The 19,612-nt window shown below is 38.3% G+C and overlaps 1 protein-coding gene across 4 annotated transcripts in view; it reads left to right on the top strand.

Moving 5' to 3' along the window:
• Positions 1 to 19,612, top strand: part of CAMKMT (calmodulin-lysine N-methyltransferase) — a 437,120-nt gene that overhangs the window by 323,232 nt on the left and 94,276 nt on the right. The window lies entirely within an intron of this gene.

The following is a 19,612-nucleotide window of genomic DNA, read 5'->3' as shown; positions in this document are numbered from 1 at the left end:
TATATGTATTGACATGGAAGGGTGTCCATGACATATTATTCAGTGAAAAAAGCTAGATTTAGAACACTGTACATGTATAATCCCATGTATACAAAAAGAAATGTGTATACATACAACTGCACACATATATACATACCCCTACACACACAAATATATAATGCATACATATTTCTATTTCTAGTTAGATTTGATAGAAAAAAGCCTTGGAAAGCCCACTCAATTATCAGCATCTGTTATTCTTAGAGAGTAGGAATAGGAGACTGGATTTTGGTGATGGGGATCATATTGTCTTCTCACATTTCTATATCATTTTAATTTTTGTGAATAAATTCATGATTCTTTGGTTAATTTTCACAAAAGTACAAAATTTTTAAATCTCCCATGATGAATAAGTTAAGCTATTTAGCTTTTATAAATCCTATCTCAAGGAGAACATAATGGCATCTTTAATGTTTGAAGGGTAGCCACTGAAAGAGAGATTGAACTGAAGGATACTTAACTACAGAAATAGGACCAGTTGGTTCAAGAAAGAGAGAAAGTTTTGAAACTATAAAATGTTAAAAATATTTATAAAGACCATTTGCAGCAACATGGATGGACTTGGAGGGCATTATGCTAAGTAAAGTAAGTCAGACAGAGAAAGACAAATATTGTATGATATCACTTATATGTGGAATCCTAAGAAATGCAACAGACTAGTGAATAAAACAAAAGAGAAGCAAACTCACTAATCTAGAGAACAAACTAGTGGTTACCAATTGGGAGGGCAATATAGGAGTAGGAGAGTAGGAGGTAAAAACTATTGGGTTTAAGATAGGCTCAAGGACATATTGTACAACACAGGGAATATAGCCAATGTTTTGTAATAATTGTAAATGGAAAGTAACCATTAAATATTGTGTTTAAAAAATTTAGCAATATTTATAAAGACCAGACACAACAAGCCTGGAGTCATTTTAGATGTCACCAGGTTTTAAGAGACTGTTCACAGTTGCACTTTGTTTATGGCCCTGCTTTGGTCATGTTTAGCCCCTTTGTTCAATGGCAAGCCACTCCAGTACTCTTGCCTAGAAAATCCCATGGATGGAGGAGCCTGGTGGGCTGCAGTCTGTGGGGTTGCTAAGGGTCGGACACGACTGAGCGACTTCACTTTCACTTTTCACTTTCACACATTGGAGAAGGAAATGGCAACCCACTCCAGTGTTCTTGCCTGGAGAATCCCAGGGAAGGGGGAGCCTGGTGGGCTTCCGTCTATGGAGTCACACAGAGTCGGACACGACTGAAGTGACTTAGCAGCAGCAGCAGCCCCTTTGTTAAAAGTGGATCTTTCAGTCTCACTTGTGAGAGTTTGAAGTCAACCTGCTTTAGACAGTGTTTGTAGGAGTTGAAAGCAGGGCTCTGGGTCAGACTACCTGTGTCCACTCCTGCACTTACAAAGCCTGGGTGTTCCTTATCCTTCCTAGGTCTCAGCTTTCATATCTGTGAAAAGCAGTAATCAAACTAAGACTATCTTTGCAAGCAGTGATATCTTCAGATGGATTAGAATTGTTTCATATCTTCCCCCTCCACAATTCCCATCAGCTTTCTCCCCTAGACCACCCCCCAAAAATATATAATCTAAGTGAAAAAATGTGGGCCAGCTAAGTGAATACAGCTTTCCAACAAGTACTTTATTCATCCACTTCTAACCAAATTGCTGCTATATAAACCCTTTCTTTATAAAAAGTCATCTAGAGCCACCACTGCCTCAGAAGGTTTCAATGAGATAATTAATGTAACACTTTTAGCACAATGCCTAGCACAGAGTAAATATTCAATGAAATAAAAATTATATACACACATGTAGCCCACTAAATCAAAATGTTATTATAAGTGAGACGACATTTTAAAGATTCTAGGGATACGTCTGTCAGGCTTTTCTTTCAGTACATAGGGGATAAATGGTTTAATGATTAAAAGCCTGGCACACACTTAGTGTTCTTTGGTCTCATTTCCTTTCAATTTTTCTGTCCTTGAGGTTCAATGACTTTTCTTATTCCTTTGTTCATTCAATAATCATTTATCGAGTACCTACTGAGTTCCAGGTTCAATCCTACATGCTGATAGTACTAAGATGAAGAAAAAAAATAGGACTCTATGCACAGGGAGCTCCTGTAGGGTCAGAAGGAGAGAAGTTCAAATAATTACAATATGATGTGATTATGTTAAAATTAAAGGTGTATCAGTTCAGTTCAGTCACTCAGTCATGTCCTACTCTTTGCGACCCCATGAATCACAGCACGCCAGGCCTCCCTGTCCATCATCAACTCCCGGAGTTCACTCAAACTCATGTCCATCGAGTCGGTGATGCCATCCAGCCATCTCATTCTCTGTCGTCCCCATCTCCTCCCACCCCCAATCCCTCCTAGCATCAGACTCTTTTCCATTGAGTCAACTCGTCGCATGAGGTGGCCAAAGTATTGGAGCTTCAGCTTTAGCATCAGTCCTTCCAATGAACACCCAGGATTGATCTCCTTTAGAATGGACTGGTTGGATCTCCTTGCAGTCCAAGGGACTCTCAAGAGTCTTCTCCAACACCACAGTTCAAAAGCATCAATTCTTCGGCGATCAGCTTTCTTCACAGTCCAACTCTCACATCCATACATGACCACGGGAAAAACCATAGCCTTGACTAGACGGACCTTTGTTGGCAAAGTAATGTCTCTGCTTTTTAATATGCTATCTAGGCTGGTCATAACTTTCCTTCCAAGGAGCAAGCGTCTTTTAATTTCATGGCTGCAATCGGCATCCGCAGTGATTTTGGAGCCCCCCAAAATAAAATCTGACACTGTTTCCACTGTTTCCCCATCTATTTCCCATGAAGTGATGGGACCAGATGCCATGATCTTCGTTTTCTGAATGTTGAGCTTCAAGCCAAAAGGTGTATAAATGATAGTAATGGAGAAAGCAGGAAAATGTATGGAATACATTTCCATACATTTTTCTGCTTTCTCCATAGGAAACTTCATAAAAGAGGAAACACCTGAACTGGAGCTTGAAAAGCGAGCAGGAATCTCCTTGGTAGAAATCTTTGTCAGAGGATAGGTGGAGACACTGCTTGATATTTGGTGTGAAGTTTTCCACCACTGTTTATAAAACTGAAAAGACACTAAGTTTGATTTCTCTTTTCCCAATAATTGGTCGTAATGCCAGAAAACCCAATAAATAATCATTTAAACAAGTTAGAGGTGTATCTAATGACACAGGCTTCATTTGTCTTCCAGCTCCACTATCCTTATCAATATGGCTTTCATCCTCAGTGTCAAAAGGGCAACTGTACCTTCCATCAAGGTCTTCTTGTGAGGCTTTGTAATTCTACCAGGAAGGAAACTCCTTCTCCTGAATCTTCCATTTATACCTCTTAGACAGAAAGGCCACCACCATGAACTGTGAAGAAAGCTGAAAAATTATTCTGGGAGGAAGAAGGTAAGGAAAGAGGAACTGTGGATGGGACTGGCCAATCTACAGTGTCTGCCAGAACAATACAACTTTTAAATTAGCAGTCAACAATTTGGTCTTATTTTTCTTATAGTTGTTGCCACTTGTAATCATTTCCTGGAGCTCTTTTAACAAGTTTCACAATCTGAATTGCTTAAAACAACAGAAATGTATTGCCTCACAGTTCTGAAGGCTAGAAGTCCCAAATCAAGGTGTCAGTAGACACCTAAGACCTATGGAGGAAGGACTTCTCTGGTGATCCAGTGGTTAAGACTTCGCTCTCCAATGCAGGGGGTGTGGGCTCGGTCCCTGATGGGGAGCTAAGATCCCACATGCCTCTTGGTCAAAAAAAAAACCCCAAAACTTAAAACAGAATCAGTATTCTTACAGATTCAATAAGGATGTTAAAAATGGTCCATATTAAAAGAAAAATCTTAAAAAAAAATCCTTTCAGGGAATGCCCTCTTGCCTCTTCCTAGCTCTGCTGATTTGCTAGCAGTTTTTGGTCTCCTTCGTTCTGCTTAGCTGCTTAACTCCAGTCTCTGCCTTTGTCCTCAAATGGTGTTCTCCTTGTGTCTCTGTCTTCACGTGACGAAGTCATATTGAATGTGAGACCCTCCCCCTTACTCCAGTGTGACCTCATATTCATGTAACTAATTACATCTGGGATGACTATTCCCAAATGAGGTAGCATTTCTGAAGTATTGGGAGTTAGGACTTATACATATTTGGTTGTTTTGTTTTTTTTTTTTGGCCATAGGGGTTATAAATTCATTCATAATACCATTACTTTGCACTTGGTATATAAATAAGAAATATTCTATTTCCACATTATGTTCCTATATACCTAGATTTTGTAGTGAAGTGAAAGTTGCCCAATCATGTCCGACTCTTTGTGACCCCATGGACTATACAGTCCATGGAATTCTCTAGGCCAGAATACTGGAGTGGGTAGCCTTTCCCATCTCTAGGGGATCTTCCCAACCCAAGGACTGAACCCAGCTCTCCCGCATTGCAGGCAGGTTCTTTACCACCAGCTGAGCCACCAGGGAAGCCCAAGAATACTGGAGTGGGTAGCCCGTCCCTTCTCCAGCAGATCTTCCTGATTCAGGGATCACACCAGGGTCTCCTGATGGGGCTTCCCTAGTAGCTCAGCTGGTAAAGAATCCTCCTGCAATGGGGAAGACCTGGGTTCCATCCCTGGGTTGGGAAGATCTCCCAGAGAAGGGAACAGCTACCCACTCTAGTATTCTGGCCTAGAGAACTGCATGGACTGTATAGACCATGGGGTCACAAAGAGTCGGACACAACTAAGCGACTTTCACAGATTTTGTAGAGAACTTTTAAAAGTCCTATTTTTATCCCTAGTTAAATTCCAAGCTTTATTCAGTTTAGTTATGTTATTCCTAGTTTATTCTAGTTTTGTGGTTAACATAATTCCTACTTTTCCTAAAATAATTTAGAAGATAATTAAGAATAATTCCTAATTATTTAAAAATAATTCCTATTTATTTTAACTCCAAAACTGTAGCAATATGAAATAATACTTGATAAATAGTATTCAAATAACTTGTTATGATTTAGCAAAAATAATTTTCAAACCGATACCTAATACAATATGCTAAAAAAAAAAGTGTACAAATGTCTTAAACAAGTTAAATAGAGTGCATAGAACTGCAGAAAAAGAAAGAACCTACCTTTCTGAATATTTGTGGTTATAAGAAATAGTGGAAATTATGAAAGATCTGTAAGTATATAAAAATGTAAAGCTTTTTATGCTAGAAAAGCTCTGTGGGGATATAACAGATTGGGAAATGTTATAAAAAATAATTCAGACAATAAACATAAAGTATATGTTACATAAAAATTCATAAAACTATGAAGGCTCCAGCAGATAGATGGCGAAGGGATGTGACCAGGCAATATATTAAAACACCGTATGTTTGTCAAGCAAACATATAGGAAAATGTTTAGTAATCACCAAAAAGTGTAATTTAAACTGCAGTGTAACTGATAAATTATTACATTGTGATGGTGATATAAACTGATACAGTACCTTTGAAAAACATTTGTCAAATACATTCAGAGTTATAAAAATGTTTATACAATCAATATTTCTGAAAATTTAGCCTAAGTAAATAATCCTAAAGAAGATAAAAATGTGCTCATAAAGTGACTAATAGACTTTATGTAGCTCTTTATTAAAGTCTATTAGTCACTTTATGAGCACATTTTATCTTCTTTAGGATTTATGTAGCTCTTTATTATGGAGAAGGAAATGGCAACCCACTCCAGTGTTCTTGCCTGGAGAATCCCAGGAACCGGGGAGCCTGGTGGGCTTCCGTCTGTGGGGTCGCACAGAGTCGGACACGACTGAAGTCACTTAGCAGCAGCAGCAGCAGCAGCTCTTTATTAACTGCAGAATCATTTGTAATAGTGAACACGTGGGAGCTGTCTAATTTCCTGAGAGTAGATGAAGGGGTGATTGAATTACGATGCATCCTTTTGTTGGAATAAGCAGTCATCGAAAAGTTTAATAATAACGACCTGTGGCAACATGGAAGAAGTACTTACATTTTAAAGTTACATTTTTTTTAAGTGCCATGTATGATTACAATAATGTACAATTGAAAAGCACGCACAAGGAAAACGTCAGCAACAATGACGTAGTAGAATGTGCAGAGGGCGTTAGGCAGCATGGAGCCATGATAAGGTAATACGATTATGCATCATTCTTCTATCATTTCCAAACTTTCTTATAATTTAGAAGAGTTTTAAACATATTCAGTTTACCATTTGGTTTCAAATTCCCCTGTACTTCTTGCATGTTAATGAAACCATTAGGAGGTGAAGAGAATTTAATGAGATTTCTGAGAAAAAATTTTGCTCACAGAAGTATTGTAAATCACACTAGACGTTTTTCTTTCATAAATAAGTCTTGTACTCAGTGATAGGATTACTCTGATAGGAAAAAATGACATTTGAAGAAAGCTTTTTAATGTAGTATATGTGCAGTGCATGGTTCATGGCGATGTTTTTGACTGGTGAAGTAATTATTTTAATCCTGTCTCATCATTCACTTTAGTTTTGATTTTGTGGCTTAGATTTAAAAGCCATAAGTTTCAGAGAAAATAACTTACCTTTAGGGGGGAGAAAAATAGTTTTTACTTTCACCATGACAAATGATCTCTTCTGATTTTGTAGTTATGACTTCATAGTGTGGATTTAATGCCAAGTGATCAATGCAGTTGACACTATTTTAGCAATCTCTTTATTTGCTTTCTTATAAAGAAGAGAAATTGTTCCTCCTTTCTCAGAGACCGAGTTTATAAGAACTGTAAAAACATGATCATTTGTTCAGCTCCTTGTTCCTGGTGAGCTGTATGTACCTAGCCTATTCCCTGACTTGCTGAGCTGCCCGCTGTCCCCGAGGGAACACAAGCAGCCGATTCTCTTTGGGGAGTGTGAGAAATAACCAGGGATGACAACCCCTTTGGGCCGTCTACTGCCCAGGCTTGATTAGATTATGTCTCTATGGTTGACTAGGCTTTGAATTCACTACCTGAAGATTAAAGTCAGTGGAAGTGCATCTCACCACCTCCTAAAATAATGCACACACACACTTGCATGCATGTGTACACGTGCACACAGGCTTAGTGCAAAACAACAAACTTATATCCTTTAGGAGAAAAGGCGTCTGGTGGAGTGGGTGTGGGAGTGAAGATGGAAAGAAGTTAATCCCTGTCTCCAAAGTAAAGACTAGACAATGGGGATCCATGCAAAGCAGTGCTGGACAATTGACATCTACTGGCTCCCTAGTGAAACGCAGCCTGCCCTCAGTTATTCAGGGACTGATCATCCAAAGTGTGGATTATCCAGGCCATATGCTTCTCCTCCTTTGCCATCTGGCTGGTTGCCTGCTTCCCTTCTTATTAACAGAGAACATACTCAAAATACTTCAGTCCACTTCTGCCAAACCATTTCTATACTTGTGCTCGACCCTATTTTTAAGCTTATTCAGTGCACATTTGGGTCCAGTCTGGTCACTTGGCATATACTATGATTTTCCACAGGACGTATTGGTTAGTCTCTAATGTACAGTCTTTGGCTTGGTCCTTGCCTTGTCACAGTCATTTAGGCATCTCTTGGATGTGTTATTATCACTCCAGTTAGCTAGTGAGCTCCTTTAAATTAAGGAGTATCTCCTCTGCCTTTCACATCCTTTTCAGCTGGCCCAGAGAGCTCCTCTTCACAGGGTGGGTGTGATACAAATGCTGTTGGCTGACTCAGTACTATTTATTGCCATTTCAGTCAGGTAAGTCATAAGAAAGTCACAGCAGTAAAGAGCAGTAAGCAGAACTGCCATTTGCTATAAAAATCAACTAAAAGAGAATATCCAGGCTTTTGGAATTGGAAGGAGCTTTAGAGATCATTTTATCTTGTTAACGGGAAACTTTGACTCAGAGGAATAAAGGAACTTGTCTTTGATCGCCCAGAACATTTGTAGCAGAGCCCAGATTAGAATTCAGCTCTTTAGAGTCTGTTTCTCTTATACTCCAATTTTGAAGTCTTATATAAATGTGGAGTTATGCAGAAGGTATGCAGAAAAGGAGTGGCTTGAATTACAATGCTGAGAGGAAGAGAATGTATTAATAACAAATCATGAAGATTGAAGAAAATTTTATCCTTTTTTGTATACATTGATCTATTGGGATTATAGCTATTATAGAAAAATAGCAATTATTTGGCGTTATTTTTATTTGTTTTAAAGACTGGTCTAAAACAAAAATTGAAAAGATCTCATCCAAGTGCCTCGAATAAACCTGACTCAGCAGGAGTCAATCAAAATTTGTTGAGTGAAAGAATGGGACAACCACCCATTTTTAAAGGACGATGGGTACTCTTCGGTTATAGCGTTACCAAACCCATTTATGAAAAATAAAAATAGTAGAGTCTTTCTTTGAATCAAAAGTTTCTTGGTTTTGCCACATATTTTAATTGACTCTGGACAAACAATTAAGCTACAAATGACAATGAATTTAAGTACCTGTTCTGGATGTTATAAATTGTCAGAGAAAACTAGTACTGTGTTGCTTACAAATGAAATGTCTGTTGAACATTCTATGTTCTTAGCCTGAACATCTCAGATATGATTAATATAAATTTCCAAGGTGAATCTCAAACATCAGATTGCATTTCCAATTCCTGTTAGAGGGGGAAAAAAACTTAATGCAATTTTAAAGAGTATTTAGGTTTAGATGTCTATAATTTATGAACATTTACATGAAGGCAAATTGATTTATCTTGCTTTATTTAAATTTTTTACATAACTCACTACATATTTACTGTAGAAAATTTAGAAAACAGAGGTAATCATAAAGAATAATGAAACCACTTTTAACCCCAGGAGTCAAAGATTAACTTTTAACTGTTAATTGTACATCCTTCTAGACCTTTTTTTAAATGCATGTTCATGGGGTTATATACTACACACTGTTTTAAACTTGACTTTTTTTCCTGTCTCATGACTATTTCTCAATGCCAGTAAATATTTCTAGAAGCCATACTTAAAGGTTGCAGAGTATTTCATTATGTATGAGTACCATAATTTGTTTAACTAATCCCTTGGTTTTGGCTATTTAGATTATTTCCCATTTTTCACTATTATAAATCATGCTGTGGTGAGCTTCCTTATTTATGTATCTTGATTCACATATTCAATGATATTCTTAGAAAACATTTTGAGGGGCACAATTACTAAATTTAAAATATACTTAGTCGTAAGGGTAGAAAAAATGAAATTTTAGGTGTCAGAAAGATTACTTTCATATAAACTTTGAAACTTTCAGAAACTAAAATGTCCTTAGAGATTTTGCACTTAATTTTGGTTCTTCTTAATAAACACATTTTTATTATACATTAATACAGTTGTATTGGACAAATGATAATCTCCCAAACCCATAATTTTAGATGGTTTTCAAGTAATTTAATGCCTTAAAATGTTGTTCTGTTGATAGTGTTCTCTAAATAATAGTAATATTATTGATCAGTTTCCCCACATTATTTTCAAAAGCTGGATGCTTTGTTTGGCTAGTAGACATGAGGCAGTTTCTTGCTGGAGGCAAAATGTCACTGGACCATGCGCTAATCTTTCCCCCCCTGAGTTTACCCATTTCCAGGCTGATTATATAAACAATAAGGTGTTGTCTTTTTAATTAAGTGAAAGTGACACATTACAGGTGCTTTTCAACAATCTGAACTTATCTGCTAAAGAAGTCTTGCATTATCTATACCCAGATGAGAGTATAATTGTTCAGGCAAGGCCACTTTTGAAGAGTGTTTATAGCAAAGAGCACAAGAGTCTTCTCCAGTTTTGCATGTGATGGGATATAAGAACAGCGCTGGCCAATTAGGATGGGAGGAGACCCAGGGGAGGCAGGGGAGCAGAGCTTTGCTCACCAGGCTTATTCAGCTTGATGACATTACAATTTTCATGATAAAGTCTGCAATAACCTTTATCTTTTATATGTAATTTAATGGCCTTGGAATCTGGAGAAGCCAGCCTGCCTCATTTATCATGGAGCAAACATCAGCCTCTTCTGGTACAGTTTTGTGTGTGTGCTAACTAAAAGAGACATGAAATTAAAAATAGGTCAGAAGGCTTTCCATTTCAGTTTTGTTGATTTATGTGGGTGAGGGGAGTGAAGCAGGCAAAATATTAGTTTCTTTTAAGTGATATTATGAAGAAAATAATCTGTAACAAGCAAAAGGAGATTAGAGCACTATGAGAACACTGAAGATTATGTTTTATGAAATGAGTTCTTCCTAAAGCATTAGAGAAGTATAATTACAAAAACTATTTCAAGTTGCCTACAAGTGGTTTTTTGCTTGAAGAAAATAAGGGAATGTTGTTTATATGAAGTATTTTGTTTATCTTTCAGTGAGGCTGTGATGGAAGAGGTAATGTGTTTTACTAAATTATTCATTAATTCATCAGATAATTAATTTATGTCCAATGAGAAATTTTTCTCAAAAGGAATTACTGGTTTTCTCTTAAAAAAAAAAAATCTGTGTAATAAGAATGGCACTTCTAAACATACATTTGGAAGGCCAGGGCTTAAGAAAGAATGGATGGAAAAAAAAAAAAGAATGGATGATGAATGTAGATTCTGAGACATACCAATATTTTTCTGAGAAAAAAATTATTTTTCCAAAAGCAATAGTTCCTTTCCAGGTATCTCTAGAAGGCCTGTGCTTAATAGTAAGAATAGATAATAAATGTAAATTCTGGGGTATTTGTTGCCTTCAAGTTGCATTATTGCAGTGAAACAAACTACAGAAACACAAATAGCTGTTGAAACCTAGATAGGCTCTTCCTCTCTTCTCCATTCCACCATGACAGTCACTCTGAGTTTCACTGATCTCCCTCGGAAAACCATTAGGCCCTCTAACTTTGACATTAAAGAAGGCCTCCAGAAAAGACCTTCTGTTTTTTTTTTTTTTGTCAGTAACATTCTTGTCATCCCCTCATCATTACCTTCAATATAAGAAAAAACAAATTACAAGAATCGGCATGGGCAGAACTGAGCTTCTGACAGAAAAGTTCCTGTTTTAAGTGATATCACACATACTTATATTCAGACTATTTGATAGCTTTCAAATGCACTGGGTAAATACTTTTCTGTCACGACAAGTGGGAGGGTAAGCATCCTCTTGTATACTAATACCACAAACACTCTCAAGAAGCAACTGAAACCTTTTGACTGTTGTCAGAAAGAACCACAAAACTAAAATGACTGAGACATTTTTAACAGAGACATCTTGACATCCAGATGAGTAACATTCATGTGCTTAACAGGTTAACTCTTTCAGATATCTGAGGATATAGGTAATTTCTAATTTGTTCTAGTGTACTGATGTGGGTGTAGTCCCAGCCAAGATCCAACTTGTGTGACAGCCATGTGAAGGCCATCCTCTCTCAGAGTGGGGTTTTAAAGGAAATTCCAGACACCTTTTACATTTTGATCCTTCTAGTACATTAAAGAACTGAAGAAATGCCAAAACAGTGTTGCAAAAATTATTGATTTAGTTTGCATGTTTACATGGAACAAATCAGTGATTTAGACAGTGGCTGACTTTATTTTTTTGGGCTCCAAAATCACTGTGGATGGTGATTGCAGCCATGAAATTAAAAGGCACTTGCTCCTTGGAAGGAAAGCTATGACCAACCTAGACAGCATATTTGGAGAAGGCAATGGCAACCCACTCCAGTACTCTTGCCTGGAAAATCCCATGGACGGAGGAGCCTGGTAGGCTGCAGTCCCTGGGGTCACTAAGAGTCGGACACGACTGAGCGACTTCACTTTCACATTTCACTTTCATGCATTGGAGAAGGAAATGGCAACCCACTCCAGTGTTCTTGCCTGGAGAGTCCCAGGGATGGGGGAGCCTGGTGGGCTGCCGTCTATGGGGTCGCACAGAGTTGGACACAAGTGAAGCGACTTAGCAGCAGCAGACAGCATATTAAAAAGCAGAGCCATTACTTTGCCAACAAAGGTCCGTCTAGTCAAGGCTATGGTTTTTCCAGTAGTCATGTGTGGATGTGAGAGTTGGACTATAAAGAGCTGAGCGCCAAAGAATTGATGCTTTTGAACTGTGGTGTTGGAGAAGACTCTAGAGAGTCCCCTGAACTGCAAGGAGATCCAGCCAGTCCATCCTAAAGGAGATCAGTCCTGGGTGTTCATTGGAGAGACTGATGTTGAAGCTGAAACTCCAATACTTTGGCCATCTGATGTGAAGAGCTGACTCATTTGAAAAGACCCTGATGCTGGGAAAGTCTGAGGGCAGAAAGAGAAGGGGACGATGGAGGATGAGGTGGTTGGATGGCATCACCGACTCGATGGACATGAGTTTGAATGAACTCCAGGAGTTGGTGATGGACAGGGAGGCCTGGCGTGCTGTGGTTCATGGGGTCGCAAAGAGTCGGACACGACTGAGTGACTGAACTGAACTGTACCCAAAATATAATGACCACATATATCACCAAACACATTTGGAGAGAGCTTTAAATCTTAATATTGAGGCTCCTCAAAAATATCATGAATCTGAAGTCCAGAACCAAATGACCTCCCTTCCCTCCCCAGAAATTTGGTTGCTTGTGCCATTGATATATTTCTTGCCAAGGTCAGGCCTTCCATGTTTTATGTTGCACAAGTTTGGAATTAAGCTAAATCTTTAAGCTCATGAACAGATGAACATCGAGTGTTTTCTGAATAAATCATGCCTTTGACTTCAGGTTTTCCCAAGACCACTTCTGAAGAACCACTTCATTAGAACATGAGAGCAAGGCAGTTCTGTTTTTCAGAATCTATCTTTGCTGGCTCCATGCTTACTACTTTGTAGATTCTTAGAACAACAACAACAACAAATCTTATTTTAGTAACAGAGGATGACTGACATTGGTGGATTCTCAAGCGTTTCTACTCACCAACTCCTTTAGAGTTGGAGTTCAACATAGCACAGCAAATTCCACATTTCTTTACAATCTTAGAAGTTTTAGTTTTAAAATTCACATAATGTTACATTCTTCTCCATACTATGTTTTCATATAAGATAATGGTATCTCGTTCCCTAGTCTTCGGTTAAATTTGATTCTTGGGTAGCCTATTTGATTCTGTGGTGCTACATAGCTCTTGCATACCACTGTATACCCCTGATGGAGTGTGTGTACTTGAGTCTGTAAATGCATACACATAACTGATAGATAGTACCTTTTGTTCCCTTTGATTATCCAAGTTTTATCCCTGTGAAGTTGAATTATTATGCACATGGCAATCAGAGGTGTCTCTAGAATTGGTGAGGCTCCCAGAAGAAAGTTATTCATGAAGCAAGTTCCATTCTTCCAAAGTAATCCGTTTTTTCATTTTTAAAATTCATCATGTGGTCTCCTTGATCATGTTAGACTGGGGGAGAGAATTTATGATGTTGTAATTCATGACCATACCTGTTACAAGGTTCTAGGCCAGTGGTTCTTAAAGTCTTGTTGTTCGCATTCGGTAACCTGTATCCAACTCTTTTGAGACCCCACCGACTGCAGCATGCCAGGCTCCTCTGTCTTTCACTGTCTCCTAGAATTTGCTCAAATTCATGTTCATTGAATTGGTGAGGCTATCTAACCATCTCATCCCCTGTCGCTCCTTTCTTCTTTTGCCTTCAGTCTTTCCCAGCATCAGGGTATTTTCCAGTGAGTCAGCTCTTCACATCAGGTATCCAAAGTATTGGAGCTTCAGCATAAGGGTTGGTTTCGTTTAGGATTGACTGATTTGTTCTTGCAGTCCAAGGGACTCTCAAGAATCTTCTCCAGCACCACAATTAGAAAGCATCAATTCTATGTTTTCTTAATTTTGCAGGATATTTTTAAACTATCACATTATTGGGAGAAGCTACTGGCTAGGAATGAGGAATCAAAGGATACTAGTCCTTTGTCTCCAATTACCATTAAGATTTCCACTAACGTTTGTGTAGTAAAAAATCTGAGTTGAGAACTCAGCACCATTTTACATATAAACACAAATGATTTTTGGTACAGAGTTAATTCCCTGAATTTTGCAGAAATGTAGCTACTTATAAATCAAAGGAAGACTACATTTTGTTTCAGAACTTTCCTATTCCAGAAAGATTGTGTGAGTTGCTAGCAAAAGCTACTCATTCAGTTCAGTTCAGTTCAGTCGCTCAGTCATGTCCGACTCTTTGCAACCCCATAAATCACAGCACGCCAGGCCTCCCTGTCCATCACCAACTCCCTGAGTTCACTCAAACTCATGTCCATCGAGTTGGTGATGCCATCCAGCCATCTCATTCTCTGTCGTCCCCATCTCCTCCCACCCCCAATCCCTCCTAGCATAAGACTCTTTTCCAGTGAGTCAACTCGTCGCATGAGATGGTCAAAGGATTGGAGTTTCAGCTTTAGCATCAGTCCTTCCAATGAACACCCAGGATTGATCTCCTCTAGAATGGACTGGTTGGATCTCCTTGCAGTCCAAGGGACTCTCAAGAGTCTTCTCCAGCACCATAACTGAGCCTATATCTTTCTGTGCTGATATTGCTGTATTCAAGATGATTCCGCACTTCAGAGCAAGCATCCGACTGCTTCCAAATATCTTCTAGTACTATCCTGCCTGCATATTTATATATTAATATATGTATTGTTTATTATGAATTATTTTTCTCCTGATGTCATATTTAGGGCATTAAAAATATCTTCCTAGGTAGGTAATACTATTTATGAGTTTCATTTCAGGAGATCAAAGGAAATACAAGATAGTTATTATAAAAAGGGGGCATTGGGTGTGTTAGAGTGGATGACCACTGCCCTAAGTGATGAACTTGTTGACTGTTTATTAGAGCTGCCTCTGCACTGCATGCTGAAAATTTTATTTTCGAAAAGTGTGATTTAATGTGAAGACATTGATAGATTAGCAAAGTGTTTAAGACACATACTTCAAAGTCAGGCAGACTTTAATACACATCTTAGCTTTGAGACTTATAGCTGTATGACCTTGGGCAGTCTGTTTACCCTCTTGTCGACTTCGTTTCCTCAATTGTAAAATAAGATAACTTGTAAAACTCCTTCGACAAGGTTACTGTTGCTTTCATTCTCCTCATCACTCTTAGTGAAGAGTTTCATGACAGATTACTTTAAATGTCTTCTAAGTTCAGGTCCCTAAGAAAGATTATGCTTTCTAAAGTGCTAGTCTAACAGTGGGAGCCATTTCATTCATGCCGTTTTATTCTTGACTTTGACTGCTAGTGCACATGGAGCAAAGTACTCAAGCTTAATTACTGTAGCTTTCCTCAAATAAAGATTCTTCACATAGTTTGCTCCTGTTTCATTCCCTCCTCCACTACCCCCTCCCACCAAATTTTACACTTTCATCTTTTACTGTAAGTTGTAACAAATCCTTTCAAAAGTAGGTGGAAAATAAATAAGAATGAAATAATAAGGCTCCCTTTTCTTTATGGTGTTTATTTCTATAGATGCAAAGTTCCCCTTTTCCCCTTAATGTATGCTGTTTGTTAATGATAGCGTTCAGTTCAGTTCAGTCGCTCAGTCGTGTCTGACTCTTTGCGACCCCATGGACTGCAGCACACCAGGCTTCCCTGTCCACCACAAGCTCCTGGAGCTCGCTAAAACTCATGTCCATCAAGTTGGTGATGCCATTCAACCATCTCATCCTCTGTTGTCCCCTTCTCCTCCTGCCATCAATCTTTCCCAACATCAGGTACTTTTCCAATGAGTCAGTTCTTCATATCAGGTAGCCAAAGTAAATCTTTATTCTATCACCTACCTGGAAAAATATGATGATAACTGAGATGCTATTTTACCCCAAATACCCATCCATAGAGTTAGTTAAATATAAATTATTTAATTCTATTTTCTTAGCAAAAATCAGAAGAATAATATGGTTTGCTGCTGTATCTTACCATACCACTGTAGAACAGTGGTTCTCATCATTTCTAATCAGGACCTTTTTGCATTTTTAAAAAATTATTAAGGACTCAAAGAGTTTTTGTTTATGTGAGTTGAATCTCTCAATATTTATATTAAAATAATGAAATTAAAATTGAGAAATTTAAAAATACTTCTAAATTATTAAAAAATAAACCTATTTTATATTAACCCATTATATATTAAATCTTTTTTACATTAACACAGATATCATATTTTTCTGAAAACTAAGTATATTTTTCTAAACAACAATAAAACATTTTATTGGGTTGGCCAAAAATTTATTTGAGTTTTTCTGAAAGATGTTATGGAAAACTTCAAATGAAGTTTTTGGCCAACCCACTAGAAGAAAAGAATAGAGTTGTGTTTGTGAACCTATATTGTGTCTGTCTTTGGGGCAAAATTGATGTTCAACATTATTTTAACTTCAGGTGTACAACATAAAGATCTGATATTTATATATTTTTTGAAAGGATCACCGCATAGTCTAGTTAACATCCTAGCATGTTGTCTTAATAGAAGATAGCTAGATTCTCCCATCTGCTTCTACAGTCAGTGTTACAATATTATACGTCATATAGTCTCATAAAAAATGAGAATGAGAAGGTCAAATATCATCATCGTTGTTATTATTAAAATAACTTGGGCCTTATGAACCCTCAAAAGGGTCTTGGAATGTTTAGGACCCTGGATCACACAACTGCTGCTATAGAATATAGCCAATAAAAATGGCAGTGTAAGAAAAGGAAATAATGCCTTGCCCACATTTCAATTTTCAGTCATTTCAGTGAGCTAAAGTTTTTTTAAATGTGCCTCTTACCCTTCTCTCAAAGTTCATAGAAACATTAAGGTCAAACTGTAGTTGATGGGAATGAAAAAAAAAAAACCAACTATAGTTGATGGGAATGCTTAGATTTTTCCTTTAAGATCTGGCCAACAATGTATTTTGAAAGTTCCTAGTGATATATAGCGGAGAAGGCGATGGCACCCCACTCCCGTACTCTTGCCTGGAAAATCCCATGGATGGAGGAGCCTGGTAGGCTGCAATCCATGGGATCGCGAAGAGTTGGACATGACTGAGTGACTTCACTTTCACTTTTCACTTTCATGCATTGGAAAAGGAAATGGCACCCCGCTCCAGTGTTCTTGCCTAGAGAGTCCCAGGGATGGTGGAGCCTGGTGGGCTGCCTTCTATGGGGACGCACAGAGTCGGACACGACTGAAGCAACTTAGCAGCAGCAGCAGCAGCAGTGATATATGGAATCCGTGTTATGCTTTTGGAAGTAGATTTTTAAAAATATATATGTATTGAACAGAGATAATCCTTTTAGTTGTGGCATATAGCAAAAGTTAGCTTTTTTACTCTTCTAATCTGTAATAGTAAGCTAGTTTTATTAAACCATTATTTTTATTTGTATGTGTTGCTTGTTATTTCATCTGTATATCACTCAATAACTAGAGTAGAGAAGATTGATTTCTCTCATTCCTGCCAGGAGGTGGTTCATTATGAAAGTTAGATGACTTGCCTAATTTACAGGGTAGCATTAGGTTCAGAATAAGATAGTACAGGAGAACAACACATTTTATTTTATTGTATTCTATTTATTTTTCTTCAGGTAACGATGGTTGCAAGCAAGCCCTTAAGCCTTTATATTGCTATAAGGATACTAAGGATACCAGTGTGATGGAATCTCCATTACAGTATGACGGTGCTGTTTCCAGTAGTTAATGGGATTTCTGTTTCTCTTTCTAGGAAAGAATAATCTTAAACTTTCAAGTATTTCAAGAGGGGAGATTTGAGGCTGCTAATGTTTAACTTGCCCGGTGGTGGCCTTGGAATTGGGTTCCAGATATTTTGAAGTGAAGATAAACAGAGTTTTCTCCTTATGAGGCACATCCGAAATCTCTTTAAGTTTCAAAAGGTGATACAATAAACATGGTCAAAAAGCGTCAACTGATAGCTCTAATGACAACAGTATCCCCTGCTGGGTCCAGTTCAGTTCAGTTCAGTTCAGTCGCTCAGTCGTGTCCGACTCTTTGCAACCCCATGAATCACAGCACGCCAGGCCTCCCTGTCCATCACCAACTCCCGGAGTTCACTCAAACTCATGTCCATCGAGTCGGTGATGCCATCCAGCCATCTCATTCTCTGTCGTCCCCTTCTCCTGCCCCCAATCCCTCCCAGCATCAGAGTCTTTTCCAGTGAGTCAACACTTTGCATGAGGTGGCCAAAGTATTGGAGTTTCAGCTTTAGCATGAGTCCTTCCAATGAACACCCAGGATTGATCTCCTTTAGAATGGACTGGTTCGATCTTCCTGCAGTCCAAGGGACCTCAAGAGTCTTCTCCAACAACACAGTTCAAAAGCATCAATTCTTTGGCACTCAGCTTTCTTCACAGTCCAACTCTCACATCCATACATGACCACTGGAAAAACCATAGCCTTGACTAGATGGACCTTAGTTGGCAAAGTAATGTCTCTGCTTTTTAATATGCTGTCTAGGTTGGTCATAACTTTCCTCCCAAGGAGTAAGGGTCTTTTAATTTCCTGGCTGCAATCGGCATCCGCAGTGATTTTGGAGCCCTAAAAAATAAAGTCTGGCACTGTTTCCACTGTTTCCCCATCTATTTTCCATGAAGTGATGGGACCGGATGCCATGATCTTAGTTTTCTGAATGTTGAGCTTCAAGCCAACCTTTTCACTCTCCTCTTTCTCTTTCATCAAGAGGCTTTTTAGTTCCTCTTCACTTTCTGTCATCTGCATATCTGAGGTTATTGATATTTCTCCCGGCAATCTTGATTCCAGTCTGTGCTTCTTCCAGCCCAGCGTTCCTCATGATGTACTCTGCATATAAGTTAATAAGCAGGGTGACAATATACAACCTTGACATACTCCTTTTCCTATTTGGAACCAGTCTGTTGTTCCATGTCCAGTTCTAACTGTAGCTTCCTGACCTGCATACAGGTTTCTCAAGAGGCAGGTCAGGTGGTCTGGGATTCCCATCTCTTTCAGAATTTTCCACAGTTTATTGTGATCCACACAGTCAAAGGCTTTGGCATAGTCAATGAAGCATAAGTAGATGTTTTTCTGGAACTCTCTTGCTTTCTCCATGATCCAGTGGATGTTGACAATTTGATCTCTGGTTCCTCTGCCTTTTCTAAAACCAGCTTGAACATCTGGAAGTTCACGGTTCATGTATTGCTGAAGCCTGGCTTGGAGAATTTTGAGCATGACTTTACTAGCGTGTGAGATGAGCGCAATTGTGCGGTAGTTTGAGCATTCTTTGGCATTGCTTTTCTTTGGGATTGGGAGGAAGACTGACCTTTTCCAGTCCTATGGCCACTGCTGAGTTTTCCAAATTTGCTGGCATATTGAGTGCAGCACTTTCACAGCATCATCTTTCAGGATTTGAAATAGCTCAACTGGAATTCCAAGTAAATCACCTTAAAAATCATATCATTTACTTTTTTTAAAAAATTAGGAGTATAGTTGCTTTACAATGTTCTGTTAGTTCCTACTATACAGCAAAGTGAATCAGCTATATGTGTACATTTATACATCATTTTTCTTTTCATGGAAGGTCAGACTGTGCCTTTGCCTAAAATACAGCTTGCCTTTCTCTCTATC

This window comes from Moschus berezovskii, chromosome 11, assembly GCF_049115385.1.
Source record: "Moschus berezovskii isolate FMDL1 chromosome 11, NW_MosBer_1.0, whole genome shotgun sequence".
Classification (NCBI taxonomy): domain Eukaryota; kingdom Metazoa; phylum Chordata; class Mammalia; order Artiodactyla; family Moschidae; genus Moschus; species Moschus berezovskii.
Note: the sequence above shows the minus strand (reverse complement) of the source record. Positions and strands in the feature narration are given on the sequence as shown.